General features: G+C 43.3%; 2 non-coding genes across 2 annotated transcripts; both read right to left on the reverse strand.

Moving 5' to 3' along the window:
* Window positions 1–692: 692 nt before the first annotated feature.
* On the reverse strand, window positions 693–811 carry LOC138360234 (5S ribosomal RNA). The gene has a single exon (XR_011226246.1). It is a non-coding gene; the product is annotated as a 5S ribosomal RNA (ribosomal RNA).
* Window positions 812–14261: 13450 nt separating this feature from the next.
* LOC138360235 (5S ribosomal RNA) lies at window positions 14262–14380 on the reverse strand. The gene has a single exon (XR_011226247.1). It is a non-coding gene; the product is annotated as a 5S ribosomal RNA (ribosomal RNA).
* Window positions 14381–16516: the final 2136 nt, after the last annotated feature.

Below are 16516 nucleotides of genomic sequence, written 5' to 3' on the forward strand. Positions count from 1 at the left end.
GTGATTGGTGGTGGTGGTGATTGGTGGTGAGTAGTGGTGGTGGTGGTGGTGGTGGTGGTGGTAGTGGTGGTAGTAGGTGGGAGGGGGGGGGGGGAAGGGGAATGATGGTCTGTGGATTCCTTCTCCGTACCCCCTTACATATAAGCAAAAACATGCCTTCCTGTGGGTATAGAAACATTAACACAAATTATATCAGTAACTGATATTGTAGCCTTTTAAACAGAAAAGATTTGTACATACAAATACTTTTAAATTATCATTTATTTGTGGAAATGGCATTTACGTCATTAAATTGATACCTCAGCATCAAGTGTCCTGCAGTGGTCCAGTGGTAAAGTGTATATAAGTGATGCGTATTCTTGGAGTTGCGAGTTCAAACCCGGATTAAGCTATATATATATATATATATATATATATATAATATATATATATATATATATATATATATATATATATATATATATATATATATATATATATATATTTTGTTTTGTTTTGGTTGTTTGTTTTTGTATAAAGCCTCACACACTATATTAAGCGAGTTTGTTTTAAACATGACATACATATTAATTCATTTTACCAGGCCTTATTCCACACAACTCCGTGAATTTCCCGTGGAGCCAGCCAGCCAGCCAGCCAGCCATTCAAACAAAAACAAACGAAACAAAACAAAACAAAACAAAAAACATTATTGCCAACAGCATTTGGTGTTCCCAGGCGGTCACCCATCCAAGTACTAACCAAACCCAACGTTGCTTAACTTCGCTGATCGGACGAGAAGCGGTGTTCTCAACGTGGTATGGCCGTTGGCATGAGACTGCCTACACATTGTGGCTAATAACCAACTCTTTTTAGTCATCACGGCAGGATACGGACCTTCTTGTGGTGTCTTAATGGTAATTGTATCCTAACATATTTTTGTCTCCTTGGCATGGATATTTAACATCGTTTATTCAGTCTTGGGTTTATGTTCTTTCGCCATTTACAGACATTTTACATCTACCTACTTCCTCAGCCTACCCTGCCAATTTCTAATGAATTTGTGGATTTTCTTTTGTAATACATACATGTGTGTGCTCATCTGCTCTTCAGTTTTTATGATATTTGTCTCATCTGTCCTGCTTTATGATACTTTTACAAAGAACATGAACAAATGCTTCTATTTTAGAGAAGATATGGGATCCAGGTTTCGGAGCCGTAAAACCAACCGTCGTGATTGGTGGACGAGTTGCCAGGTTGCAGCTTCTGTACCGTGCCGGCACATAAATAGGTTCGGCTCAAGCGGCGGCAGCATCATTCCCCCGTGACTGTCTGAGCGTCTCTCATCACCTTGGTTATCTCATCATCATCATGGTAGAAGCAAAGCCTACCAAGAAGGCTGCGGCTGCTGCTGCTGTGGTGGCCACCACCAGGAAACCTCGCGTCCAGGTTGCTCACCCGAAAACTAGTCAAATGGTTCTAGCCGCGGTCGCAGCACTCAAAGACCGTAAGGGCTCGTCTCTACAAGCAATCAAGAAGTACGTTGTTGCCAACAACAAAGTCGAGGCTGCCAAGATCGCCATTTACATCCGAAGATTTCTCAAGAAAGCAGTGGCTGACGGCATTCTTGTTCAGACCAAGGGAAGTGGAGCTAGTGGATCATTCAAGCTGGCCGTAGCAGAGAAGAGGGCCGTTCTAACTCCCAAGAAAGCCACCACAACCAAGAAACCATCTACAGCAGCAAAGAAGGCCGTGGTAACTCCCAAGAAAGCCGCCACAAGCAACAAACCACCTACAGCCTTGAAAAAGAAGCAGCAGCAGCAGCAGCAGCAGCTTGTTGTTGGGAACAAAAAGCCCAAAATAAAGAGAGCTTCAAAATCTCCCAAACCACCCAAGGCAAAGAAAGCTGTCAAGAAAACAACAAAGGCAAAATAAACGACGACATGCAAGCAGCATGAATACACATGACAATAAACATCCAGGCCTCCCCCCTCAGTGGAGGGGCCTCATATGATTCCAAAAAGAGTTTAGTTTTGTAGACAAATAAATCATTACTTTTGGGGTAGATTTACTCTGTATATTATATATATATATATATATATATATATATATATATATATATATATATATATATATATATATATATATATATATATATATACACATATACATGGGTGAGGTGATATGGTACCAAAGTTTTGGGTGAGGTGATTGACATTTACACAAGATAAAACACGAACCAATGGGAATAAAAACATAAGAATGGAAGTAACTGCAGAAGGCCTATTGGCCCATAACACAAGCACTTCCTCTTGATGCTTCTATATTGGTTCGGAGTCTTGAAGCTATAATATATATATATATATATATATATATATATATATATATATATATATATATATATATATATATATGCACACAAAACTAAATAGTCTTGTTAGACAAATTGCCCCTATTAGAGGCAAGTTGACTAACAAGCCGAATGACTGCAATTGTTTTGAATTTGAGTTAAATCTAACATAGAAATGTAATCAAACCTAACCTAACCTATGCTAACCCAAGCTAAGCTAACCTAACCTAACCTAAGCTAACCCAAGCTAAGCTAAGCTAACCTAACCTAACCTAAGCTAAGCTAACCTAACCTAACCTAACCCAGCAATTCATGATCTTAATATAATACTGTTAATTGGATAAACCAATTTGGAAAGAAATGTTCGAAAATAACAAAATTCACTGTGCTTGTTAGGAAAATTGGGCCTTGCATACTTGTCCCAATAGTGTGGTTCTCGCTTTTAGGTACGACATAAACGTATACCTAAGTTGAGAGAGAAAAAGATTCGCACTCAAACATGCATATCGATTGCCAGTCCTGAATTCTGGGTAGATATTCGTGTCCTCCCTTTTCATTTACCATCATTTGGATACTATCAAAACAGCTCTGAGAAGGATAAAATGAATAAAACGGGTAGCTCACTCATGTAAAAAGGAAGAGTTGGGAAAGATCTCTCTCTCTCTCTCTCTCCCTCACCCCCCCCCCCCCCCCCCACCACCACCAATGATCCTGCTCTGCTAGTATATAACGGAACAAACCTTCCCCCCCCCCCCACCCCTCCCTCCCCAATCAGAGTCCCTTTAAGCATGCGAGGATAAAAAATAGATTTCATAAGACCCAATGTGCTAGCTGATATCAAAACAATTTATGTTATCGTCTATTAAGCCCTTCAGTAAAAAAGTATAGGGACCTAATTAGGTCCCGTTTTGAGGTGGTGGTGGGTGGAATCGATGGATTAGCCAAGCTCTTATCCGCCGAATCCGTAGAGGGTACGACCCTGGCGCTTCAGAGCGTACACCACGTCCATGGCAGTGACGGTCTTCCTCTTGGCGTGTTCCGTGTAGGTTACAGCATCACGGATGACGTTCTCGAGGAACACCTTCAGGACGCCACGGGTCTCTTCGTAGATGAGACCCGAAATACGCTTCACGCCGCCACGACGAGCTAAGCGACGAATAGCGGGCTTGGTGATGCCCTGGATGTTGTCACGTAGCACCTTACGATGACGCTTGGCGCCACCCTTTCCGAGTCCCTTGCCTCCCTTGCCGCGTCCAGTCATGGTGTTGAAGTTGTGTGAATAATAATAAAATTTCGGAAGAATCAGAATCAGAATAATACAGGAGAAGATGCCCATAGGGGCGAGCTTGGAAGTGGGGACAGAAGAAGATAAGGGGGGGTGAGAGGAAGAAGATTTGTAAGAGAAAAAGTGCCAGGGCTAAACCCAGCTGCGTGTCGTTAGGTTGCGGCTTTCGAGGCAGGGACTCAGTCGGGTGTTTTCAGTGACAACATCGGGACATCACAAACTCACAACATCACAGTGATTGGCTCAAGAGCGTCAGGGCTGAACTTTTTTACGGATTGTTTGTGCTGGTTGTTGAGAGCTGAATATGTAATGATAGTGGATGCTGGGTGTTGAGAGCTAAAGTTTAACGAAATACAGAGTTAGGAAGAGGATCATGGATGGTAGAGAAGAGGTCATGATTGTTTCGTGGTAGTCTGAGAGTGTGTAGGAGAAAATCAATGTGTTGTTCATGATGAGTGAGTAGTCTATCGATTTGTTTGTCTGATAGAGTTTTCCAGTAGGTATTTAGGGCAGGAATGTTAGTACTTTCATGGAGACTTTGACTGGTATTTAACTCTTGCCATCGGGTGTTGAGTACCCATCTTAGTGCTCTGTTCTGTATTCTTTGAAGTTTTATTTTGTTAGTGCGTGCAGATAGAGAAAGAGCTAGTGGAGCGTATGTTAGGAGAGGTCTAATAAGTGCTTTGTAAAGGTGCATTTTTGTGTCAGGTTTTGCAAATCTAAGTCTGTATAGTTTCTTCATGGCTTGAAGAGCTATTGCATGTTTCTGTGTTATGTGTGTGTGAAAGAGTAGTTGTCGATCAAATGTGAGTCCCAGGACTGTGGAGGAGGGAGATACAGAGATATAAGTAGGATTTTGAGTGTATGAATAGAGTTTGAGAGGAATTGGGCGAATAGTTCTTTTACAGAAAAAGTAGGTGATTTTAGATTTGCTGGAGTTGGTTTTTATACGCCATTTGTACTCCCACTCAGTGACAACATCAAGTTCTGTTTGTGCTCTGTTTGTTAGTGTATCAATGGTGTTGCTGGTGACAAGGTGAGAGACATCATCAGCATAACATATGGTTAATGAAGTGTGATGAACAGGGTCAGGAATGTCGTTTATGTATAGGATGTAGAGTGTTGGGGCAAGAACAGAGCCTTGGGGAACACCGGCGTGTAAGTTGAAGTAGTCAGAGTGTTGTTGGAGGAACTTAATTCTCATTGTCCTATCGTCTAAGTAGTTCGAAAGAAGTTTGGTGGTGATAAGAGGAAGATTAAAGTTGTTGCATAGTTTGAATTTTAAGCCGTCATGCCAAACAGTGTCAAAGGCCTTCTCAACGTCCTTAGTGATGAGTGCAGTCTTAAGTCTTTGGTGCTGATTGATACTGAGGTAGTTAGTCATGATGTTTAAGGCGTCGTGAGTGGACCGGTGAGGCCGAAATCCAAACTGTTTGTTAGTGAGTAAGTCATTGTGTTCAAGGTGGGTTCTAAGTCTCTGGTTGATCAGCCTTTCAAAGACTTTGCCAAGTGTCTCTAGAAGGCTGATGGGTCTATAGTTCTTTGGGTCAGTGTGGGGTTTCCCAGGTTTTGGAATAAGAACGGCTGTGGCAGACTTAAAGTTGAGTGGAAAGTATCCAGAGGCAAGGGAGGCGTTGAATAGGTTAGTGATAGCAGTAATGATAGAAGCAGGGAGTTGTCTAAGAAGGATATGTCCAATGCCAGACGCACCAGGGGCTCTACGACGAGTGCCCATGAGAGCTGTCTTGACATCAGCTAGAGTTAGGGGAGTCTGTAGTTCAGTGTTTGAATTGAGATTTTCAAGGTGAATGAGGTCGTCTGGTGTAGTTGCTTGTCTATTTTGGTGTATCCAGTCTTCGACTATTTCAATGTTGGGGCGTGCAAATGGTTCAGGAGGATGAGGGTGAAAGATTTGTTCCCAGTGGTGTTTAAAAATGTTGAGAACTGCTTCAGGATCAGTGATTTTGTTGTTATTATGTAGAAGGTATTTAAACGGTGTGTGAGTTGATCCTTGTAATCGTTTGATTCGTTTCCAGAATTCTTGAGGTGTCAGTTTTCTGTATTGTTCTGCTTGTTCTATAAGGTGTTTCCAATGTTTTGTGTGATCTTCATCTAGGCTGTTAAGGATATGGTTTTTTAATGCTGTTAGGTCCCATAGTATTTGTCCATGACGATGTATGTTTTGTAAGAATCTAGTGTGATAGCAAGCTAAGAGGCGTTTGGAGCGAATGGAGGGGGTGAAAGTGAAATGTGGTTTGTGTGCTGTTTTAGGAATGGAGATGTTTGCTGCATGAATGATGGTGTCTTGTATGTTGCGTGCTTGTGTGTCGATGTCAGTGTGATGTTTGTCATTGTATTCATAAGTGAGATCAGTGTCATCAATGTGTTGTTTGAACATGTCCCAGTTTGCCCTATGGTATGAGAATTGAGGAGTGCTGGGGATGAGAATAGGATTTGTGGAGACTGTGAGAATTAAGGGAATATGATCAGAGCCCGTAATGGGCCCTGGTGAAATGAAGTGTTGCAAGTTGCTGCCGTGTCTGTTGGTGAATATGAGATCAGGCCGGCCAGAACCTGTATGTGTGAAACAAGTGGGGAAATCAGGGCCAAGAAAGAATAGATGTTTTTGGGTGTATATTTGGTGAAGCTGTCTGCCATGCTGATTTGTGGTATTGTGGTGGAATGTAGGGTGTTGTGCATTGAGGTCTGCAAGCAGAAAAACAGGCAAGTGAGAGTTGTTGAAGAGAGTTATGAAATCTTGCATGGGAATGTCGGTGTTAGGACGGGTGTAGGTTGTGCAGATGATGAGAGACCCCATTTGTGTATGAACTTTAATGGCTAGGAAATGTTTGTGAAGCCAATGAGTGTGTAAGAGTTCGTGTTTGTATGAAGAACGGATGAGTATTGCAACTCCTTCATGTGCTTCATCTGGTGACTGGTAAGAGGTGTAGCCATAATGTTTGATTTTATATGAGTTCGTGATGTATGTGCTATTTAATAATAGCACATCAGGTCTCTCGATCTCAATAAAATCTGACACCATGTGTCTAATGTTGAAATATGCCCGCACATTAAACTGTATGATCTTTATGAATTTTTAGGTTTTGATGGGGTGCTGGTGGGGTTTTGTGCATGTACAAGAGCATGAGGGTTGCGTGATTCAATGAGTTGGGCAGTTATTGAGGAGGGTGCATCTTGGAGGATGGTGGTAGGAATTGTAGGATATTTACAGCGGGAGGTGGGAGTAAGACAACGGGTTGCTGAACGGGCTCGGGACGAGACAAGATGAGTTACAGAAGAAATGACTGAAGTTGTTGGGGGATGGAGGGAGACAGAAGGCTTGTTGACAGGGACCGGGTGAGAGGTATCAGAGGTTGTAGTGTTAGTAGTCAGATTGGAAGTGGAGAGGACAATGTTGGGAGAAGAGGTTGAAAGTGCCTTTGACATGGATGCTTCAGTTTGGGATAGTCCGGGATGTGCTGTTTGGTCAGTGGCACCGTTTTCTGTAGCAGTCAGGAGTGGGTTGGTAGGAGATTGTGGGGGAACTGTAGTATTTTCTTCAGCTGAAGTCATGGTGTTTTGTGGAGTGAGGACTGTAGGCGAGAATGGAGCAGAGCGCAATAGTTGAGTAGGAGGAACAGAGATACTAGGAAGGCCGTTATGAGTGAGAAAGATTGGAAGATAGTCAGCAAAGTCACGGCCATCGTCCTTGGCCTTCAAGTAAGCAGCTTGTACACAGGCAGTGACTCGTTCATATGCAAGGTTCTGAAGAGGAGAATAAGGTGGAGGTGGTGGGTGAGGGAAGAGAGGTGGAGAGGACTGAGTTTGTTGTGCAGTATTATGATGATGTTGCTGGTGAGGTGAAGCATTAAGGACACTGGCATAGGACATTGATGTGGCTGATGCTGTTTGGTGATGAGATAAATTATGGGAGGTTGAAGAAGAGGAATGAGGGTGTGCTTGAGTGCGAGGTTGGTTATTGCGAAGAGATTTTAGGGTTTGCTTTCTCAATGGGCAAGATTTGTCAACTGCTGAATGACCTCCTTGGCAATTGATGCATTTTAAAGTGTTGGCAGAGCACTGAGTGTAAAAATGGCCTTCTACAGAACATTTTGAACAAATTTGTGGGCTTTTACATTTCCGGGTTTCATGACTGTATTTGTAGCATTTAAAGCATTGCAGCAAAGGAAGATAGTCAACTGGACTAATGAGATAGGGAGGAGTGCTGGTGTGGAGGATTTTAATTCCATGGTGCAAGAGTTTTTGAGCTTCTGTAGGGGAGGAACATTGGATCTTGAGGTGTTTTGTATTGGGCACTGGGTATATCTCCATTACAGTAATAGCATTCCTGTGAGAGATGTCTTGAGAGAGATTGATAGTAGTAGGTGCTGAAAGGACAGAGCTGTCGACATTTCTTACAAGTACAGAGCATTTAGTTTTTTGTTCAATAGTGAGAACAGGAGTAAGTGAAGCTTGTGTGAGTTTTCTGAAAGTAGGTTCCTTGAAACAGGCAAAAAGGTCGTCTTCAGAGGCAATGAGAAATTTGATGGTGTTTGTGTTGGCATGTTTTATATGGTTAGTGGCTGGTGTGCCAGTGGCATTGTAAAAGGTAGTGATGCAGTCAACTGTGTCTATGGGTGTATTCCCAGTGTAGGTCATCCGTAGACAGTGAGCCATTGTGACTCACTGTCTACTGACAGTCCCGTGTCTTGTGCCAATCACTGCGATTCCATTAGCTCAGTGGGGGGGTCAGTGTGCTCGTGAGCTGTGGGTTGGAGCTCGGTTGTCAGAGGCGTAATTCCGGGTTCCTAGCAGGCTAATTGAACCCGGTTCGGCACAAATACAAAGTATTCGTGAGTCCTGAAGGTGTTACTCAAGGGCAACCCCCACTGCTAGTTGACTCGCACTATCACGAGGTTCTAGCAGTGGATCGGCATAGCAAACAAGCCAGGCAGGGAGACACAGGGCGCAAGCACGTGCTGTGACCCCACCTGGGAGGAAAGGACGAATACCCCACTGCACTTTCACCGCACAGGGGGTAGGTCCCGGCCTGAAGAGGAAGAAATGTTTAGCAGAGGAGAGAAAGAGTGCTATGCACGGCAATACACATTACGTAAGTTAGGCCATCCAGCTGTCCCTGGTTTTATTCAGGGTGGCAGTACGGGTTGGCCCACTAGGGTAATGTATCTTTGCACGTTATATCACTGATAGAGCTGTAACATAAACCGTGAACACGCCGAGAGGAAGAGCCGTCGTTGCCTGAAAAAGAGGTGTGTGCCAGTTTGCCTGGGTGTTGCCTTGGATGGAAGATGGCTGTGATAAGGATGTGGCCCCAGGTAGGGTTACCACGAGAGTATGCTCGTCTGGGCCGACCAAGCGGCCCTGACCTTGCAAGTTAGCAACAGGTGCTACTAGCGCTCTGCATCTCTGGCTGTTGTTAAATCGATGCTGTTGGATCACTGTGGTGGTTGTGATGTCAGATGCCTCAAAACGGTGGTCCCATGTAACTGCAATAATGCAGAGGCAGGTGGTTGCAGGTGCGGGGGCGCTCAAACAGCGTATCGCCTAGATCTCACTGCGAGCGCGACGTGCTGCTGCTTCCGTTGCCAATGAAATTTCGGCACGATTTCCCCAGACTATATCCCGTCAAGCGGACGTACTTGTAGCATGGCAACTCCTAACTCCTGCCTGTCCTTACTTTATGCTTGTACTCGAGCAGAAACACGGCTTTCTCACAACGCTTTCAAAACTGCAGTTGCCTACTCGTCTGTTTCACGTCTCTGTGAAATGACTTTTGCACAAATCCAAAAAATAGAGCAAAATCAGCGATAATAGTGTTTGAGGTGAGCTGCCTGTTGGCTGCAGCCAGAGGAAGGAGGGGAGGGGCAACGGGGTGACGTAGGCGAGTCGAGCAGCCAATGGCGCTCGAGCAAGCGCCTCGAGACGGCGTATATAAGCAAAAATTTTTCGGCGCCGGCCATCACAAACCACAGTTGTTCACCATGGCTCGCACCAAGCAGACTGCTCGCAAGTCCACGGGAGGCAAGGCTCCTCGTAAGCAGCTGGCCACCAAGGCAGCACGCAAGTCTGCTCCTGCCACAGGGGGCGTGAAGAAGCCTCACCGTTACAGGCCCGGAACGGTCGCCCTGCGTGAGATCCGTCGTTACCAGAAGAGCACAGAGTTGCTCATCAGGAAACTTCCCTTCCAGCGTCTGGTGCGCGAGATTGCCCAGGACTTCAAGACCGATCTTCGCTTCCAGTCGTCTGCCGTCATGGCTTTACAGGAGGCATCCGAGGCTTACCTGGTCGGTCTCTTCGAGGACACTAACCTCTGTGCCATCCACGCCAAGCGTGTCACCATCATGCCAAAGGACATTCAGCTTGCTCGCCGTATCCGTGGAGAGCGTGCATAAGCTAAAACGACCACCCTAGTATACACCAAACTCGGCCCTTCTCAGGGCCAAAATATCCTTCTAAGGAGATTTCAGACATTCCTAGCATCAGTCATATGAATTAACCTTCATCTATACATATAATAAATAAATAAATACAATAATTTAGGTGTCATACATACACTGTACACGTGATATCAATAAATCAAGTCATTTGTAGTACAACCTGTCCTCTTACAAACAAAATGCCGTCGCTTTTCATTCTTATGCACTGCCAAGGATCCTTCCCCCCCCCCCCCCCTCCAAAAAAAAAAAAAAAAAATTGTCATACTGTACTAGAAATAAAAGCAGCTTGTATAAGTGACATACTGTCCTGTCCTGTTTTATTCTGTTTTTGGTCCTCTGGCTTAATCTGTTAAGTTAGGAGATGACATTTTAAATTAACCGTTTTCTTGACATTTTCAAACCTTAAGAGGGTGGCCTGCATAGTAATCCTAATGTGGAACATAACAATGAATCTCTAATCTCTAGAAAAAAGATACCGAGTGTTTATATGTGTGTTGAGAGAGAGAGAGAGAGAGAGAGAGAGAGAGAGAGAGAGAGAGAGAGAGAGAGAGAGAGAGAGAGAGAGAGAGAGAGAGAGAGAGAGAGAGAGAGACATGCAGAGACAGAGACAGAGACAGACAGACAGACAGACAGACAGACAGACAGACAGACAGACAGACAGACAGACAGACAGACAGAGACTGAGAGAGAGAAACACACACAGACAGTTTCATAAATATTCTCATTTTATAGCTATTTGCTTTCAGTGACAGAGGTTTTTGTTATAATAGTATTGGTGTCTAACACTCACAATCTCTTTAGAAATTAAAGTGTGGCTCCAATGGAGCCGAGTTTGTTGGTTTGAGGCCAAGCCACCACCACAGGGCAGTAAGTAAGCCGTTTACTTGGAGGAGGTGTACTTGGTGACGGCCTTAGTGCCCTCAGAGACGGCGTGCTTGGCCAGTTCTCCGGGCAACAGGAGCCTTACAGCCGTCTGGATCTCCCGACTGGTAATGGTGGAACGCTTGTTGTAGTGGGCCAGGCGAGAAGCCTCGGCGGCGATGCGCTCGAAGATGTCGTTCACGAACGAGTTCATGATCGACATGGCTTTGGAAGAGATACCAGTGTCGGGGTGGACCTGCTTCAGCACTTTGTAGATGTAGATGCTGTAGCTCTCCTTCCTCCTGCGCTTCTTTTTCTTATCGCCCTTGGCAATGGCCTTCTGGGCCTTTCCGGCCTTCTTGGCAGCCTTTCCAGATGCCTTGGGTGGCATGATGATGCTCGTGCTGGCTGGCGTTGCGATACAATAATGAACTTTTGCGCGAGTCGAGCTTTCCTTTTATATCCCGCTCGCGACTCAGCTCAGAGCGGGTCGCGTGGCGGAGCGCGCTGATTGGTCAGTGGCGGACTCCCTTGATCCTGAGCGGGGTATATAACACGAAGCTCGATCTGCGGGCCGGCATAAAACACCACAAACCCACAACAGCAGCAGCAATGTCAGGACGCGGCAAGGGAGGCAAAGTGAAGGGCAAGTCAAAGTCTCGCTCCAGCAGGGCCGGACTTCAGTTCCCCGTGGGCAGAATTCACCGTCTGCTGCGTAAAGGCAACTACGCCGAACGCGTCGGTGCTGGCGCTCCTGTCTACCTGGCAGCCGTCATGGAATACCTCGCTGCCGAAGTTCTGGAGCTCGCCGGTAACGCCGCACGTGACAACAAGAAGACCCGTATCATCCCACGTCACTTGCAGTTGGCCATCCGCAACGACGAAGAACTCAACAAACTTCTGTCTGGCGTAACCATTGCACAGGGAGGTGTTCTTCCAAACATTCAGGCAGTTCTTTTGCCAAAGAAGACAGAGAAGAAGTAAGCACTTCTGCCACCCACCACGACAAATACCATAACCAGGCTCCATCCGGAGCCACACACACTTTAATAGAGAGATTCAAGTAGACAATCAACTTTCAAACATTAATAATAACATTTATATTGATTTCATGTGAAATGTGTACATAACAAACAAACAAAACAAAATTATAGGGGATATTCAGCATCACTTGGAATATTAACCAATCATATAAATCCAATATATATTTTATATTTTACTTTAAGCGAGGAATTCATATTCTATCAATTTTTAATCATACAAATGAACAAAAGCAATTCTTCACTAGACGTAATGAATGAATAAATGATCAAGGTTTTAATGTGTTTCATGAATATATATATATATATATATATATATATATATATATATATATATATATATAATATAATATATTATAATACTTGTGAACCAGAATATGTTTGAGCAGCAGCGATCGTGCCATTGGCCGAAGTGCAACAATTCAAATAATTTAAAGGGCCTGCTCGGGTATATAAGAGAGGCTGGGAGACTGGGGCCGGTGGTGATGGGTGATGAGTGATGGTGTGGTGTGGTGTGGTGTTGTTAAGAGTTGATTTACGGCCAGCCAGCCAGCTGCAGCCAAGGCAGGGCAGGGCAAGGCAAGGCAAGGCAAGGCAAGGCAATAACAGGACAGGACAGGCAAGGCAAGGCAAGGCAAGGCAAGGCAAGCAGGCGGGCGGGCGGGCGGGCGGGCGGGCAGCCAGCCAGCCAGCCAGCCACTCCCACTTTGTATTTATATGCATTCAATTTATATTCAAACATTATATATGTTAAGGGCCTAGTTTTAGTGTTTATTTTAAAAATGACAAACATCGAGTCGTTTTACCAGTCCTTTAGCGTTAACGGTGATGCATTTTAAAACTGAACAGAAATCACCTTTTCTGGATATATCAAATATCGAATCCGCTTAATGTGCCTACAATTCAATCATTCAAAAAATACATAATTTACATCATGCCTTTTCATAGAACAGACAATAAGATTTGAGACAATAAGAACTTTAGTTTTATAACTAAAGTTGCACAATTATACCAACTCTATGGTGGCTGGGTGGTAAGGTGTGTGGCTGGTGTTTTGGAAGTCGCGAGTTCAAACGACCCAATGGGAGTACTTTTTTTTTTTTTTATGCCATACAATCTTCCTAGTACTATTATGTAGGTGTGTGTGTGTGTGTTTTTATTCATTCTTTGGTTTTATAGATGACATACATATTGACTCCTTTTACCGGTCCTTAATTAGGCTCTGGGGAAGCAATGGTGGTGGTGGTGGTGCATTTAAAACTAAACCAAAAATCACCAGTTCTGGACGCGTCAAATATCATATCCGCTTAATGTGTCTACAACCTAATTACTTAAAACTACACTATTTAATTCATTCATATCATGTGCATATTGGTCATTATGCTCATACAACCGACATAACAATTTATTTTCATTATTAGAATCATACATTTCATCAAGTAATACAGATACAAAGAGATTTTCTTTCTGAGAAGACCGTTAGTATTGGCTGGCTGGCAGGCAGGCAGGCATTTGAGGGTTATTATTTCGCCTGTTGATTGGGGGGAGGGTTGATGTGTTAGGGGGTTTTCGGTTAGGTGTGGTGGTGGTGATTGGTGGTGATTGGTGGTGGTGGTGATTGGTGGTGAGTAGTGGTGGTGGTGGTGGTGGTGGTGGTGGTAGTGGTGGTAGTAGGTGGGAGGGGGGGGGGGGAAGGGGAATGATGGTCTGTGGATTCCTTCTCCGTACCCCCTTACATATAAGCAAAAACATGCCTTCCTGTGGGTATAGAAACATTAACACAAATTATATCAGTAACTGATATTGTAGCCTTTTAAACAGAAAAGATTTGTACATACAAATACTTTTAAATTATCATTTATTTGTGGAAATGGCATTTACGTCATTAAATTGATACCTCAGCATCAAGTGTCCTGCAGTGGTCCAGTGGTAAAGTGTATATAAGTGATGCGTATTCTTGGAGTTGCGAGTTCAAACCCGGATTAAGCTATATATATATATATATATATATATATATAATATATATATATATATATATATATATATATATATATATATATATATATATATATATATATATTTTGTTTTGTTTTGGTTGTTTGTTTTTGTATAAAGCCTCACACACTATATTAAGCGAGTTTGTTTTAAACATGACATACATATTAATTCATTTTACCAGGCCTTATTCCACACAACTCCGTGAATTTCCCGTGGAGCCAGCCAGCCAGCCAGCCAGCCATTCAAACAAAAACAAACGAAACAAAACAAAACAAAACAAAAAACATTATTGCCAACAGCATTTGGTGTTCCCAGGCGGTCACCCATCCAAGTACTAACCAAACCCAACGTTGCTTAACTTCGCTGATCGGACGAGAAGCGGTGTTCTCAACGTGGTATGGCCGTTGGCATGAGACTGCCTACACATTGTGGCTAATAACCAACTCTTTTTAGTCATCACGGCAGGATACGGACCTTCTTGTGGTGTCTTAATGGTAATTGTATCCTAACATATTTTTGTCTCCTTGGCATGGATATTTAACATCGTTTATTCAGTCTTGGGTTTATGTTCTTTCGCCATTTACAGACATTTTACATCTACCTACTTCCTCAGCCTACCCTGCCAATTTCTAATGAATTTGTGGATTTTCTTTTGTAATACATACATGTGTGTGCTCATCTGCTCTTCAGTTTTTATGATATTTGTCTCATCTGTCCTGCTTTATGATACTTTTACAAAGAACATGAACAAATGCTTCTATTTTAGAGAAGATATGGGATCCAGGTTTCGGAGCCGTAAAACCAACCGTCGTGATTGGTGGACGAGTTGCCAGGTTGCAGCTTCTGTACCGTGCCGGCACATAAATAGGTTCGGCTCAAGCGGCGGCAGCATCATTCCCCCGTGACTGTCTGAGCGTCTCTCATCACCTTGGTTATCTCATCATCATCATGGTAGAAGCAAAGCCTACCAAGAAGGCTGCGGCTGCTGCTGCTGTGGTGGCCACCACCAGGAAACCTCGCGTCCAGGTTGCTCACCCGAAAACTAGTCAAATGGTTCTAGCCGCGGTCGCAGCACTCAAAGACCGTAAGGGCTCGTCTCTACAAGCAATCAAGAAGTACGTTGTTGCCAACAACAAAGTCGAGGCTGCCAAGATCGCCATTTACATCCGAAGATTTCTCAAGAAAGCAGTGGCTGACGGCATTCTTGTTCAGACCAAGGGAAGTGGAGCTAGTGGATCATTCAAGCTGGCCGTAGCAGAGAAGAGGGCCGTTCTAACTCCCAAGAAAGCCACCACAACCAAGAAACCATCTACAGCAGCAAAGAAGGCCGTGGTAACTCCCAAGAAAGCCGCCACAAGCAACAAACCACCTACAGCCTTGAAAAAGAAGCAGCAGCAGCAGCAGCAGCAGCTTGTTGTTGGGAACAAAAAGCCCAAAATAAAGAGAGCTTCAAAATCTCCCAAACCACCCAAGGCAAAGAAAGCTGTCAAGAAAACAACAAAGGCAAAATAAACGACGACATGCAAGCAGCATGAATACACATGACAATAAACATCCAGGCCTCCCCCCTCAGTGGAGGGGCCTCATATGATTCCAAAAAGAGTTTAGTTTTGTAGACAAATAAATCATTACTTTTGGGGTAGATTTACTCTGTATATTATATATATATATATATATATATATATATATATATATATATATATATATATATATATATATATATATATATATACACATATACATGGGTGAGGTGATATGGTACCAAAGTTTTGGGTGAGGTGATTGACATTTACACAAGATAAAACACGAACCAATGGGAATAAAAACATAAGAATGGAAGTAACTGCAGAAGGCCTATTGGCCCATAACACAAGCACTTCCTCTTGATGCTTCTATATTGGTTCGGAGTCTTGAAGCTATAATATATATATATATATATATATATATATATATATATATATATATATATATATATATATGCACACAAAACTAAATAGTCTTGTTAGACAAATTGCCCCTATTAGAGGCAAGTTGACTAACAAGCCGAATGACTGCAATTGTTTTGAATTTGAGTTAAATCTAACATAGAAATGTAATCAAACCTAACCTAACCTATGCTAACCCAAGCTAAGCTAACCTAACCTAACCTAAGCTAACCCAAGCTAAGCTAAGCTAACCTAACCTAACCTAAGCTAAGCTAACCTAACCTAACCTAACCCAGCAATTCATGATCTTAATATAATACTGTTAATTGGATAAACCAATTTGGAAAGAAATGTTCGAAAATAACAAAATTCACTGTGCTTGTTAGGAAAATTGGGCCTTGCATACTTGTCCCAATAGTGTGGTTCTCGCTTTTAGGTACGACATAAACGTATACCTAAGTTGAGAGAGAAAAAGATTCGCACTCAAACATGCATATCGATTGCCAGTCCTGAATTCTGGGTAGATATTCGTGTCCTCCCTTTTCATTTACCATCATTTGGATACTATCAAAACAGCTCTGAGAAGGATAAAATGAATAAAACGGGTAGCTCACTCATGT

This window comes from Procambarus clarkii, unplaced genomic scaffold, assembly GCF_040958095.1.
Source record: "Procambarus clarkii isolate CNS0578487 unplaced genomic scaffold, FALCON_Pclarkii_2.0 HiC_scaffold_102, whole genome shotgun sequence".
Classification (NCBI taxonomy): domain Eukaryota; kingdom Metazoa; phylum Arthropoda; class Malacostraca; order Decapoda; family Cambaridae; genus Procambarus; species Procambarus clarkii.